The following is a 12,213-nucleotide window of genomic DNA, read 5'->3' as shown; positions in this document are numbered from 1 at the left end:
TTACCTAGCAAAAGGGGTCAAATCGTTGTTGCAAGATGCTAATCAGTGTTGTTATAAGCAGACTGATATTGCATATTCTGCTTTAACAACAAAGGAGGATGACAGGAAGAAGAGGATAGCACAAAACGAGAAGATCTTGGGGGGATAAAGTGCTTAATACTCATTTCTACAAAACAATGAGGTGGAAGATGAGATGATTTACTTATCGTGACTGGATGCCCTGGAGGAAGATGGCCTTCTTTTGGAACCTTAAAAGATTTGTTGGTGTTTCTTTGATCCTTTGTGTAAGCCCCACTGTTTTTCTGGAGGATTTTAATTGATATATATTTCTATTGTTGCGAAAATTCTTGTTTCGACACGAGCGTTATTATCAATATTCTTTCATCAATTGCTTTCATAATATCAAATTCTCTTTCCTGTTTATATCAAAGAAATTGATAGCTTCCTTGAAGAAGGTCAATTGCAAGTAATTTGGATTTCAAATCTCGATTCTACGAAGTGAACCTTGTTTGAAGGTAATGCTTTAGGTAGAAAAGAAGGAATATTTTGCAACAATATACATCATTTCAAACATTTTGAATCAACAACAAAATTTTCAACATTTTGATGATATTTTCTAGCTATCCTGACGTGAAGTGAGAGCTTGATGTCCATTCTTGATACATCCTGACACCAATTTTAAAATCCCTCTTAAGGACTTGATTCCTTCCCTTCTTCAAGAGCATGAGCTCTCAGATTCACACACTTTCCTGTGTCCCCACTATCCCACCATAGACAGTCCCATTTCGGTTCGAGGTCGAACCACCAATCATTTTCTCGCAAAAGGCAATTTCAAAAAATATTTAGTTTCAGCAATGAGACGCCCAAGATCAACCCCTTTTCAAGCTTTAGGGACCCCATTTTCCTTCCTTTTGCAAAACCTCTGTTGGATTTATTGTGCAAAATCCAAAGGTTCCATCATACTATTCCATTTTCTGCCCGATCAGGATAGGAGTATTGATGATGCATGAAATGCACATCATGTAAACAAGTTTTTCATGTATTTTGTATCAAGTTTAAGGTTTTAAACTCATGTTTAGATGTGTTTTGATAGTAAGGGGCTATGGTTCGAATTTCAGAAAAATCGGAGTTAAAATGAGAGAGTTATGGCTATTTCAGTGTTTGGGCACGGATTTCGAGGTGGATCGGATCCATATCCGACCCAATTAGGTCAATTGGACCTTGGATCAACTCTTAGAAAGCCTAAAACCCAACCCACACGCCTATCCATATCCATTTCAAAAAGTTTTTCTGAAAACCGCCCAGAAAGTGGCACCTAGCAATATTTTATTTTTTAACACTCTTTTTGAAAAATGTCAAAACTATAAATAGTTTTTTTTCAAGAACCCTAGGCGTCTTTGGCTGTGTTTGGACGCCCCCTACAGTGACTCTACAGCAGCAGCTCCTTCCTCTCCATCTTCCCCAACGTTTTGGCCATTGAAGACCGGCCTATGCTTGGTTTCCAAGCATATCTCGATCCCCTTTGTGTTCTTTTCATTTCTTTCTTGTTCCTTGCTGTAGTATTCACCATTTTTCTGTATTTTTGCAGGTGTAGCAGAGGTGGAGACCATTAACCTTGGGCGGGAGTGCGCAACACACCACCAAGGTGAGCCGGCCCTACCTCCATCCGACTTTCTACACCCTCCGATCGAGAATCGGCTCACATTCCATCGTCGGTGGATCTCCAACGTGTAGCAGCTGCAAAAGGTGTCATTTTTGGTGAAGTACAGCATTCTCGAACTGTATAGGACGTCCATCTCCAGCCACGGTCCGCTCTTCTTCATCCCCCCGGCCGTCGGATCTTCCAAAAGGTAGGTCTTCTTCTTCCTTCTCTTCTAGATAAAACCGAATTGGGTGTGGGTTTTCTTTTTATTTTATTTTCTGTGTGTTTCTTATTTTTCTTTTTGTTTCAACCTTAGATTAGATTTCGTGCATAGGCCAGCACGTTAGATTAGGTTTATGTGTTTGTTTGATTCATTGAAATCGATTTTTTTTAGATTTTTCATTCTTTTCATTAAAATCGGCTAGATCTTCATCTAGCCGATCCTTCAAATTTCTCTTAGGGATTCTTGGGTCTGTTCTACAGAAAATCCAATAAAAAAGTGTTCATTTTGAGTTACCTTATTCGATTTTTGTGTGGGTTGCATTTGATTTTAATTGAAAAGAAAAATCAAAAAATCGGCTAGACTTATTCTAGCCGATTCTTGATTTTCACAAAAATATTTTTCTTTGTTCTGATTTTTTTTATGTCCAGCATGTGTCTTGTGTTTTTTTACTGAAAATCTCATTAGGAAATTTCATTTTAGTTCATTTTAGTCGTGGGTTATGCTTGTGTTTTGTTTTGAGTTTATTTTTGAAAAATAAAAAAAAATCGGCTAGAGATATTCTAGCCGATCTTTGCATTGTTGTTAAAAGTGTGTTTAGAGTAGTAAGACGTGTGGTTTATTGTGTGTTTAGGGTGTTAACAGTAGCATAAACTTGTGTTGGTCATTTCATTGTTTTAGGATTGATTTAATTACTTGTTTTAATCAATTTTTCGTTTTTGTGTTTTGAGTATATTGTTGAAAATTATAAAAATCAAGTTTTCTTTTTTTTCTCATGTTTTTAATTCCAGCATAGTGCTATTCTTGTTAGCCTTTGTTTAATTAGGAGTCCTTTGTATTATTTTCTAATTTAGTTTTATTAAAATAGTGGTTATTTAGTTTTATTGCTTTTTGTTAATTTATAATTTTGTATTTTTTTTATTTTATTTATTTTATTTTATTTTTTTATTTTTATTTTTCGTGTGGTTCTTCTTCTTCCCCAAAGAGGGGCGGCAGCCATTAGAGCTCCCCTTGAGCTCTTGGTTGATTTTTTTTTTGTAATTTTTAATTACAATTAGGTAGGTGTAATTAGGTTGACTAGGTTCAATGTATTAGGGTTTAGTGTCTTAGCCGTTTTTAGGGGTTATTTAAGTTAAGTTTTGGGGATTAGGTTAGTATTTAATCCTAGGAAATCGTTTTGCTATTTAAGTTCTTTTATTTCCTAGGTAGAGTTAATGCTATTAGTTTAGAAAGTAGTACCTATTGAAGTTGGTGATTTTGGAAAAAGGAGGCTCTTCAAAAGTCGTGTGAATCATTTAAGGAAAATTTGAATTTTGAATGGGTATTAAAGAAGGAGTTACTCCTTAACTTTGGAAAGTGTTTTTGGCATTAACCAAGCATTCCAATCTAGACTCCACGATTTCCATAGGGCATTAAAAGCACTTTAATTCCATCTTGAAAAGCAAAAATCATGGATTTCTAGATTGGTCTTTTCATTTTTCCAAAAGGATCTTTAAAGGCAATTAAGGAGTGTAACCCCCTCTTTAAATGGGGCGATTTTTGAGAATCCAAAGCATTTCAAAATTTGGAATTTGGTAATTATTACATTCCTTTTCTAACCTTCTCCATTAAAATCGTGAACTTTGGATTAATTGTAGCTTAATTAAGAGGTTACTACTTTAGTCTAGACCTAACCTAGTCAAACCGAGCCTAGGTCGAGTCAACCCCTAGTCTACACCCCCTTTGAGTCTAGTCAAAACCTAGCCTAGCCTAAGTCAAAGCCTAAACCACACCTAGGTCGAGTCTAAGACCAAAGCCCAACCTTAGTCAAGCTTAGTGGAGTCAACCCTAACCTAAGTTAGGTCAACCTAGTCTACCTAACCTATCTAAGTCAAACCTAGTTGATTCAAACTTAGTTCAAACCTACCTAAACCCAACCAACCCTAGCTGACTAGGTCAACTCTAAACCGAGTTCACCCTAGTCTTAGTAAACCTAAATCCAAGACCCAACCCTGGTCAAGCCTAGTCAAAGACCTAGACCTAACTCGGGTCAAAACTTAATCTAAACCTAGTGAGTCAACCGAGTTTACCTTAGCCCATTCGAGCCTAGTCAAACCTAAGTTGAGTCCAACTTAGTTGAGTCTAAGTCAACCCGAACCTAGTTGACTAAGTCCACCCTAAACCGAGTCCAAGACCTAGACCTAGCCCTAGTCCTAACTCGAGTCAAACCCTAACCAAGCTTACCCTAAGGTAAGTCAAGACCAACCCGAGCTCGAGTCCACCTTAGTCAAACCCAACCCAACCTTAGCTAAACCTAGCCGAGTCCACCTAATTCAACCGAACCTATTTGACTAAGTTAACTCAAAACCAAACCCAATCCTAACCTACTCAAGTCAAAACCAAGCCTAGTAGAGTTAACCGAGTGAACCCTAACCCTAGCCTGTGTTCTTTAGTGAAGTAAGTTCATTTAGTATTATTTCTTTTGATTTCTATACTAATTAGTTTATTTATCTAATTTAGTTTTAGTGTAGAAGTGTGTGTACGTATATCGTATTTGTTTAGTATGTGTGAAATGTGTTTTGTGATGGTTTGAATGATAGTTAGATATTAGTTAACTTAGTAGTTAGATTGCATTTTATTGTTTAGCATAGTTGCATTTACATTGTTAGTTAACGTAGTTATAGTCATAATTTGCTTATCTTGCTTTGTTCGCCGTGTATTTAGCGTATGCGTAATAGTCATCTGCATATACACTGTTATACAGTGTCATTTAGATTGCATTAGGTGTAATTTGCATTTGATAGTGTTTAAATAGGTTCATAAAGTGAATAGTGCACTCAAATAAAAACCAGATTTTTGCCCTGTCGCACCAGCAGTATTTTCTGTGCAAAAATTCTGTGTTTTCCAAAAAAAAAAAATTTATTCACTTTATTGACTTGTTATTTAACTGCAGACCAAATTTCAGCTCATTCGGAGTTGATTTGGTCTGATTTTTAAGCGTTTTGCGAAAACCGCTTTTTCTGGATTTCAAATTACAGGACTGTCGATATCCTGATTTTTCCCAGATTTGAAACGCTTATATCTGGAGTTCCAATACTGTTTTTCAATTCTGTAAAAACTGTCAGTTTGTTTAATCTGTCAGTTGCAGAACAAAACAAATTTCGGGAAAATCGGACCTCGTTTGCCCTGTCAAACAGTGGTTTTCCGATAACCTGTCAGAATGCTATTTTACACTAGTTAGGGGCAGTTTCGTAATTTTCTTAGTTTCTGCAATTTAGACTTGTTTTCAGTAGTTTCTGCATTTTAGGAGTTGCATAATCATCATACAGCATTAGTAGAATTAATTTGGTTAATTTTAGAATCAATTTAGTATTTTCTTTAATTTTTGTTTAATAAATAGTATTTGTTTTATTATTTTCGTAAAAGTAGAATTAGTTTTATTTATTGTTTGCATTATTAAAATAGCATACTAACTTTGTATTTTTCTGCATTTTTAAATTGTAAAGTATACTTAGTTTCCAGGGTTATTTTCCAAGTGTGAGGAGCGAATAATTGGCGAAAAGACGGAAATACCCTTGGTGTGGAGCAGAAGACTGATTGCTTGTTTATTTTCATTTTAGTAATTAATTGTAGTTGTATTAACTTTATAATTGTAGATTGACATTTGACATTAATAAATTAAATTTTCTAGAAATATCGTGGTTAATTCCTGTTCCCTGAGGATTCGACCCGTACTTACCACTTTGTGGAAAGTCGGTTTTTATATTTTTGGTTGACGATTTTCCAAAGTTTTATTGAAAATAATTGTTTTAAAAAGAGCATTCCAAAATATCAACCAAATTTTGGCGCCGTTGCCGGGGAACGGCGAATTAATTACTTTATTTCTTAGAGTTTGATTTATTAATTGGTTTTAGTTAATTAGTTGCTTTATTTTTAGTTAGTAGGATTAGTAAGTGAATATAGGATTAACATAGTTAGTAAATATAGGATTCACGTTCTATTTTTTCTAGGATTCACTTGAAATTCATTCTGCAAGGAGCGATTAAACAGGTGGGTTTTAGAAAAACTTAGTTTGTAATTTCCTGTATTTATCTTTTCAGTACTTTAGAGTTGTTTAATTTGTTATTTCATTTACTTAGTTAGATCATTCTGACATAATTAGTTTAGCATATTTGTTTAGTAGTTGTTTATTTTGTGTTATTTACATTTTAGTATCTGTGTTAGTTAATTTTTTTTTAGATTTAGGTCGTTTGCTTACATCTGGTCTTAGTACCAGTGTATGCAGGGTCGACGAGGTCTAGGAACCCCATTACACCCATTTGTTGACAACCCAGAGAGAATTTTACATTCTCATCGAAGTTCGGCAACAATGGCTGACATGGATCCTCCACCTCCACCCCCAGTTCTTTCACGCCCTCTGCGGGAATACTTCATTCCCACAGACTATGTTCAGGCATCCTGCATTCGGAGACCCGATGTAGGAGCACCGCATTATGAGATTAAGGCCAGCATTATTCAAATGCTTCCATCCTTTTATGGCCTTAGTCATGAGGATCCCTACCGACATTTAGATGAATTCCTCAAAATCTGTTCTACTGTTAAGATACAGAATTTCGATGATGATGCTTTAAGGTTGACTCTATTCCCCTTTTCATTGAAGGACAAAGCCAAGTATTGGCTAAAGTCCTTAGATTCTGTAGAAATAGAGTCATGGGATCAATTACAACAGGAGTTTCTTCAGAAATATTTTCCCATTGGTCGTACGAACCAATATCGTAGAGCCATCACTAGCTTTTCAGAGCTAGATGGTGAGCGCTTTCATGAGACCTGGGAGAGAATGAAGGATCTCCTCAGGAAATGTCCCCATCATCAGGTGCCGAAATGGCAACTGGTGCAAAGCTTCTACGATGGATTGTCTGACAAGAATCGTCAGATGATCGACTCTTCATGTGGAGGGACATTCATGCTGAAGAGCGAGGACGAAGCATGGAGGCTATTTGATACATTGGCCGAGAATTCACTCCACCATGCTTCGAGCTCTCAATCTGATAGAGCCACACCTAGCATTCAGAAGAAAGCTGGTGTTCTTGAAGTTGCTCCATCTACTGCACTACAGTGCAAGGTAGACATGATTGCTCAGAAGCTGGACCAGCTTCTCTCAGGACCATCCACTACACAGCAGGTGTGTACTCTTTGTGCCAGTCTGGCACACGAGATCACTGAGTGCCCTTAGGCAGCTCAGTACCTTGAATTTGTTCAAGAACAAGTTCAGGCAGCTCAGGGTTACGTCAGACCGCCGAATAACCCATTTTCATCGACATATAATCCGGGTTGGCGTAACCATCCCAATTTTTCATGGAAGAATCCACAGTCTTCCATGCAGAGACCTACATCCTCTCAGCCAGTTCGGCAACCATCTTTTACTCAGTCATTTCAAAGACCGAACTATTCTCAGTCTTCTTCTTCTGTCACTCCCCCGATTCAGCAGGAGTCTGCCCCGCAGACATCTTTTGAGGAGAGACTTCTCCAGGCATTCCAAGAGGTGAAAACCTCTAATCAGAACGCCTTCGAGAAGTGTAGCCAGACTTTGAGCTCGCATACGCAGTCCATTGCGAAGTTAGAATCGCAAATGGGACAATTAGCTGAGGTTATTAGTAGGAGACCCGAGGGTACATTGCCGAGTCAGGCTGTCATGAACCCGAAGGGTAAGAACCAGATGACTGGAGGCCTATTTCATACTGAGACACAGCAACAGGCTAAATCAGTTATGGCCTTGAGGAGTGGACTTGAGTATCACGTCGAGAGCAGAGAGCGAGAGAGTAGAGAGAGGATAGAGGAGCCAGAGACCATTGTTTCACCTACGTTGGCTCAGCCATCATCCCCATCCCCATCATCATCTTCATCATTTATCTTCATCCTCAGAGAAGAAGAAGGATAGGAGTGAGCCTTCTCACAAAGAGGAGGAGCCAACAGAGTATATTCCCCCACCACCCTATCCCAAAGCATTAGAGTCTCCTGGTTATAGAGGGAAGCAAGGTGAGAAGATCCAGGACATGCTTGACATCTTCAAGCATGTGCAGATCAACCTACCTTTGCTCGATGCGATTCAGCAGGTGCCGGCTTATGCCAAATTCCTGAAGGAACTATGTACGCAGAAGCGTAAATCTAGAGAGAGAGTTACTAACAGGGTCCATTTGACCGAGCAGGTGAGTTCAGTACTTCAGCATCAAACACCACCAAAGCTCAAGGACCCTGGAGCCCCTATCATTGCGTGTACTATAGGGAACATCCGGATAGAACGCGCATTGCTCGATCTTGGAGCAAGCGTGAACATTCTGCCCAGATATTTCTTTGATTCTTTTGGGTTAGGAGAGATGAGATCCACTCCGATTACACTGCAGCTGGCAGATCGTTCCGTCAAGGTACCGAGAGGTGTCTTGGAGGACGTGCTAGTTAAGGTGGATGACTTTTATTTTCCAGTCGATTTCATTATTCTTGATATGGAAGGAGTGGATAGCCAGCACCAGACTTCGATTATTTTAGGCAGACCATTCTTGGCGACTGCCAATGCGTGCATCAACTGTAAGACCGGAGCCATGGATCTCTCATTCGGCAATCGAAAGGTCAAGCTGAATATTTTCAATGCCGCGATGGGACCAACAGGAGACATGAACTGCTTTCATGTAGACATTGCACAGGAGTTAGTGGAGGAGCAGCCCGAGTTGTACATTACTGAGGATTCTTTAGATTTGTACCATATAGAGAAGAATAGTGGTGTAGATAGTGTAGATGTGTCTAGAGTGTTGTCAGAGAGACCACCTTGGGGAGCTGTCAGGGAGCCTCTTCCACCACTTGCGGAGATCCCCGCCAAATCGTCGATCGAGTCGCCTCCGAAACTTGAGCTGAAACCCTTACCGGATTCACTCAAGTATGTATACCTCGAAGATGAGGAGACTCTGCCTATGATCATCTCGTCCTTGCTCACTGAGGAGCAGGAACAAAAATTGTTGATTATTCTTCGAGAGCACAAGGCAGCGATTGGCTGGGGAGTTGCTGATCTGAAGGGGATTGATCCTTCATTCTGCATGCATAGGATCCATTGTGATAAGGAAGTCAAGCCATTTAGGGATATGCAGAGAAGGCTAAATCCCAACATGAAGGAAGTGGTGAATAAAGAGGTAGTGAAGTGGTTGGATGCCGGAATCATTTACCCTATTTCTGATAGCCAGTGGGTCAGTCCGATTCAGGTTGTGCCGAAGAAGTCAGGACTCACTGTGGTTGAGAACGAGAAGGGTGAGAGAATTCCGATGAGGACAACTACAGGATGGCGAGTCTGCATCGATTATAGGAAGCTGAATGTGGCAACTAGGAAAGATCATTTTCCATTGCCATTCATTGATCAGATCTTAGAGAGACTCGCAGGGCAGAGCTACTACTGCTTTCTAGATGGATATTCAGGATACAATCAGGTAGCTGTCCATCCTGATGACCAGAAGAAGACCAAGTTTACATGTCCTTATGGCACCTTCGCATTTAAACGTATGCCGTTTGGGCTCTGTAATGCCCCGGCTACTTTTCAGAGGTGCATGCTTGCTATCTTCTCGGACATGATTGATGATGTGATAGAAGTTTTTATGGACGACTTTTCAGTGTATGGCTCTTCTTTTGAAGATTGCCTCCAAAAACCTACTCGAGTACTAAGTAGGTGTGCGGAGACCAATCTCGTCCTGAGTTGGGAAAAGAGCCATTTTATGGTCCAGGAGGGGATTGTGCTAGGACACATTGTGTCCAAGCGTGGTATTGAGGTTGACAGAGCGAAGGTGGATTCCATTTCCCGTTTGACTCCACCCACCTCTGTGAGGCAGATTCGATCATTTTTAGGGCATGCGGGATTTTACAGGCGGTTCATAAAAGATTTCAGCAAAATCTCTCGACCGCTTTGCACGTTATTGGAGAAAGACCAGCCCTTTGTTTTCGGTGAGGATTGTATGAAGGCCTTTGAGATTCTCAAAGAGGCCTTGATTACTGCACCTATTTTGAGACCTCCAGATTGGACTCTCCCATTTGAGATTATGTGTGACGCATCTCATTACGCTATGGGGGCCATTTTAGGACAACGCATTGACAGGAAGCCCTATGTGATATACTATGCGAGTAGAACTCTGTCTGATGCTCAGATGAATTATACTACGACAGAGAAGGAGCTACTTGCGGTAGTTTTCGCATTGGACAAATTTAGGTCCTATTTACTCAGTTCGAAGGTGGTTGTCTATTCTGACCATTCTGCATTGAAATATTTGTTGAATAAGAAAGACACCAAACCGAGATTGATTCGTTGGGTCCTACTACTACAGGAGTTTGATCTCGAGATTCGAGATAAGAAGGGAAGCGAGAATGTAGTAGCAGACCATCTTTCCAGACTTATCGTGGAGACCACGCAGGATCAGAGGCCGATCAGTGATTCTTTCCGAGACGAGCAGATCATGTCAGTCAGTACATCGCAGTTACCCTGGTTTGCAGATATTGTGAACTATCTGGTTTCGAGGCAGATACCTGAGCATTGGAACAAGAATGAGCGTGAGAGATTCCTATCTCAGGTGAGACACTATTATTGGGATGAACCGGAGTTGTTCAAATACTGTGCAGACCAGATCATTAGGAGATGTGTTCCGGAGGAGGAGTACCAGTCCATTCTGAATTTTTCCCATTCTTTAGCTTGTGGAGGGCATTTTAGTAGTAGGAAGACGGCTGCAAAGGTTTTGCAGTCAGGATTTTATTGGCCCACACTCCGCAGGGATGCTCATGAGTTCTGTAGGCGATGCCTGCGATGCCAGCAGATTGGGAACATGTCTCAGAGGGACATGATGCCCTTGCTTCTGATTTTGATAGTCGAGATTTTTGATGTTTGGGGCATTGATTTCATGGGACTATTTCCGCCTTCATTCGGAAATTTATACATTCTGGTGGCGGTTGATTATGTGTCCAAGTGGGTCAAGGCTGTGGCAACCAAGACCAATGATCACAGAGTAGTGCTTAAGTTCATTAAGCACAACATTTTCAGTCGTTTTGGTGTGCCACGTGCGATGGTGGCAAGCATTTTAGGAATGTACAGATAACTTCTCTTCTGAGAAGATATTCTGTCAATCATAGATTCACCACTCCATATCATCCGCAGACTAGTGGACAGGTTGAAGTGTCCAATAGGGAGATTAAGCGAATTTTAGAAAAGACAGTTCGTCCGGACCGCAAGGATTGGTCCCAGCGATTAGATGATGCACTTTGGGCATACAGAACTGCATTTAAGACTCCCATTGGCATGTCCCCGTATCGCCTTGTATTCGGGAAAGCATGCCATCTTCCTGTTGAGCTAGAGCATAGAGCGTATTGGGCTATCAAGAAATTGAATTTTGACCTCACCCAAGCTGGCAAAGAGAGAGCACTACAGCTTTCAGAATTAGAGGAACTCAGGAATGATGCATATGAAAATGTCAAATTATACAAAGCTCGCTCAAAAGCATTTCATGATAAGCATATTGTCAGGAAAGTGTTTGAGCCAGATCAGAAAGTGTGGCTATACAATTCTCGTTTGCATTTATTCTCAGGGAAGTTAAGATCGAGATGGACATGTCCTTACATCGTGAAAGAAGTATTTCCCCATGGAGCAGTGACATTATTCGATCCTATGACCCAAGGTACATTCAAGGTAAATGGGCAAAGACTGAAGCCATTCATTTCAGATGCCTTACAGGATGGTGAGTGTGAGATAGTACATCTCACGAAGGCATGAGGATTCGACCAGAGGGATGTATCATACGTACATTATTTATTTTTCATTTTAGTGTTTTTCTTTATTTAGTATTTCATTTCACATGTGCTAACTGGTGTTTTGATGTATGCAGGATGAATTTAACATTTAGTGTATCAGTTACCAGGTGCATGGAAGAGCTTTCAAAGAATTCAAAGAACAGATGAAATTCAACTTCAGAAGCTCAGAGCAAATTAGGTTGTATCTATCCTTTCTCCCATATTTTTGTTAGTGTCTTTTAGTGTGCATTTGCATTACATTTTTATTCATTTTGTATGCCACTAGGGATAGTGTCATTCAAGCATGGGGGGGGGGGGTTAGATGCATGCACACAAAAATTTCAATTTTTTTTTGTATGACTGGTAATCTAAGTAGGCATTTGAGAATAAGTTGTAACATATATGATTGTTTTTGGCATAATCTAACAGTTTATAAATTTTTAAGCCCCATAAAAATTTTATTTTCTGAACTGAGTCAAATAGAGTAGTTATTCATGAGAAAATTCAAAGAAAAGATAGTATTTGATTGTTAGAAAATTTTGAATCACTTTAGTATAAGTATGCACAG

At 39.7% G+C, this 12,213-nt stretch overlaps 1 non-coding gene across 1 annotated transcript; it reads right to left on the bottom strand.

Annotated features, from left to right (window-relative positions):
* Positions 1-6,613: 6,613 nt before the first annotated feature.
* Positions 6,614-6,716, bottom strand: LOC149828580 (small nucleolar RNA R71). Its single transcript, XR_016434517.1, has one exon. It is a non-coding gene; the product is annotated as a small nucleolar RNA R71 (small nucleolar RNA).
* Between the last annotated feature and the right edge of the window lie 5,497 nt (positions 6,717-12,213).

Source organism: Nuphar pumila, chromosome 9 (assembly GCF_984573655.1).
Source record: "Nuphar pumila chromosome 9, dmNupPumi1.hap1.1, whole genome shotgun sequence".
Classification (NCBI taxonomy): domain Eukaryota; kingdom Viridiplantae; phylum Streptophyta; class Magnoliopsida; order Nymphaeales; family Nymphaeaceae; genus Nuphar; species Nuphar pumila.
Note: the sequence above shows the minus strand (reverse complement) of the source record. Positions and strands in the feature narration are given on the sequence as shown.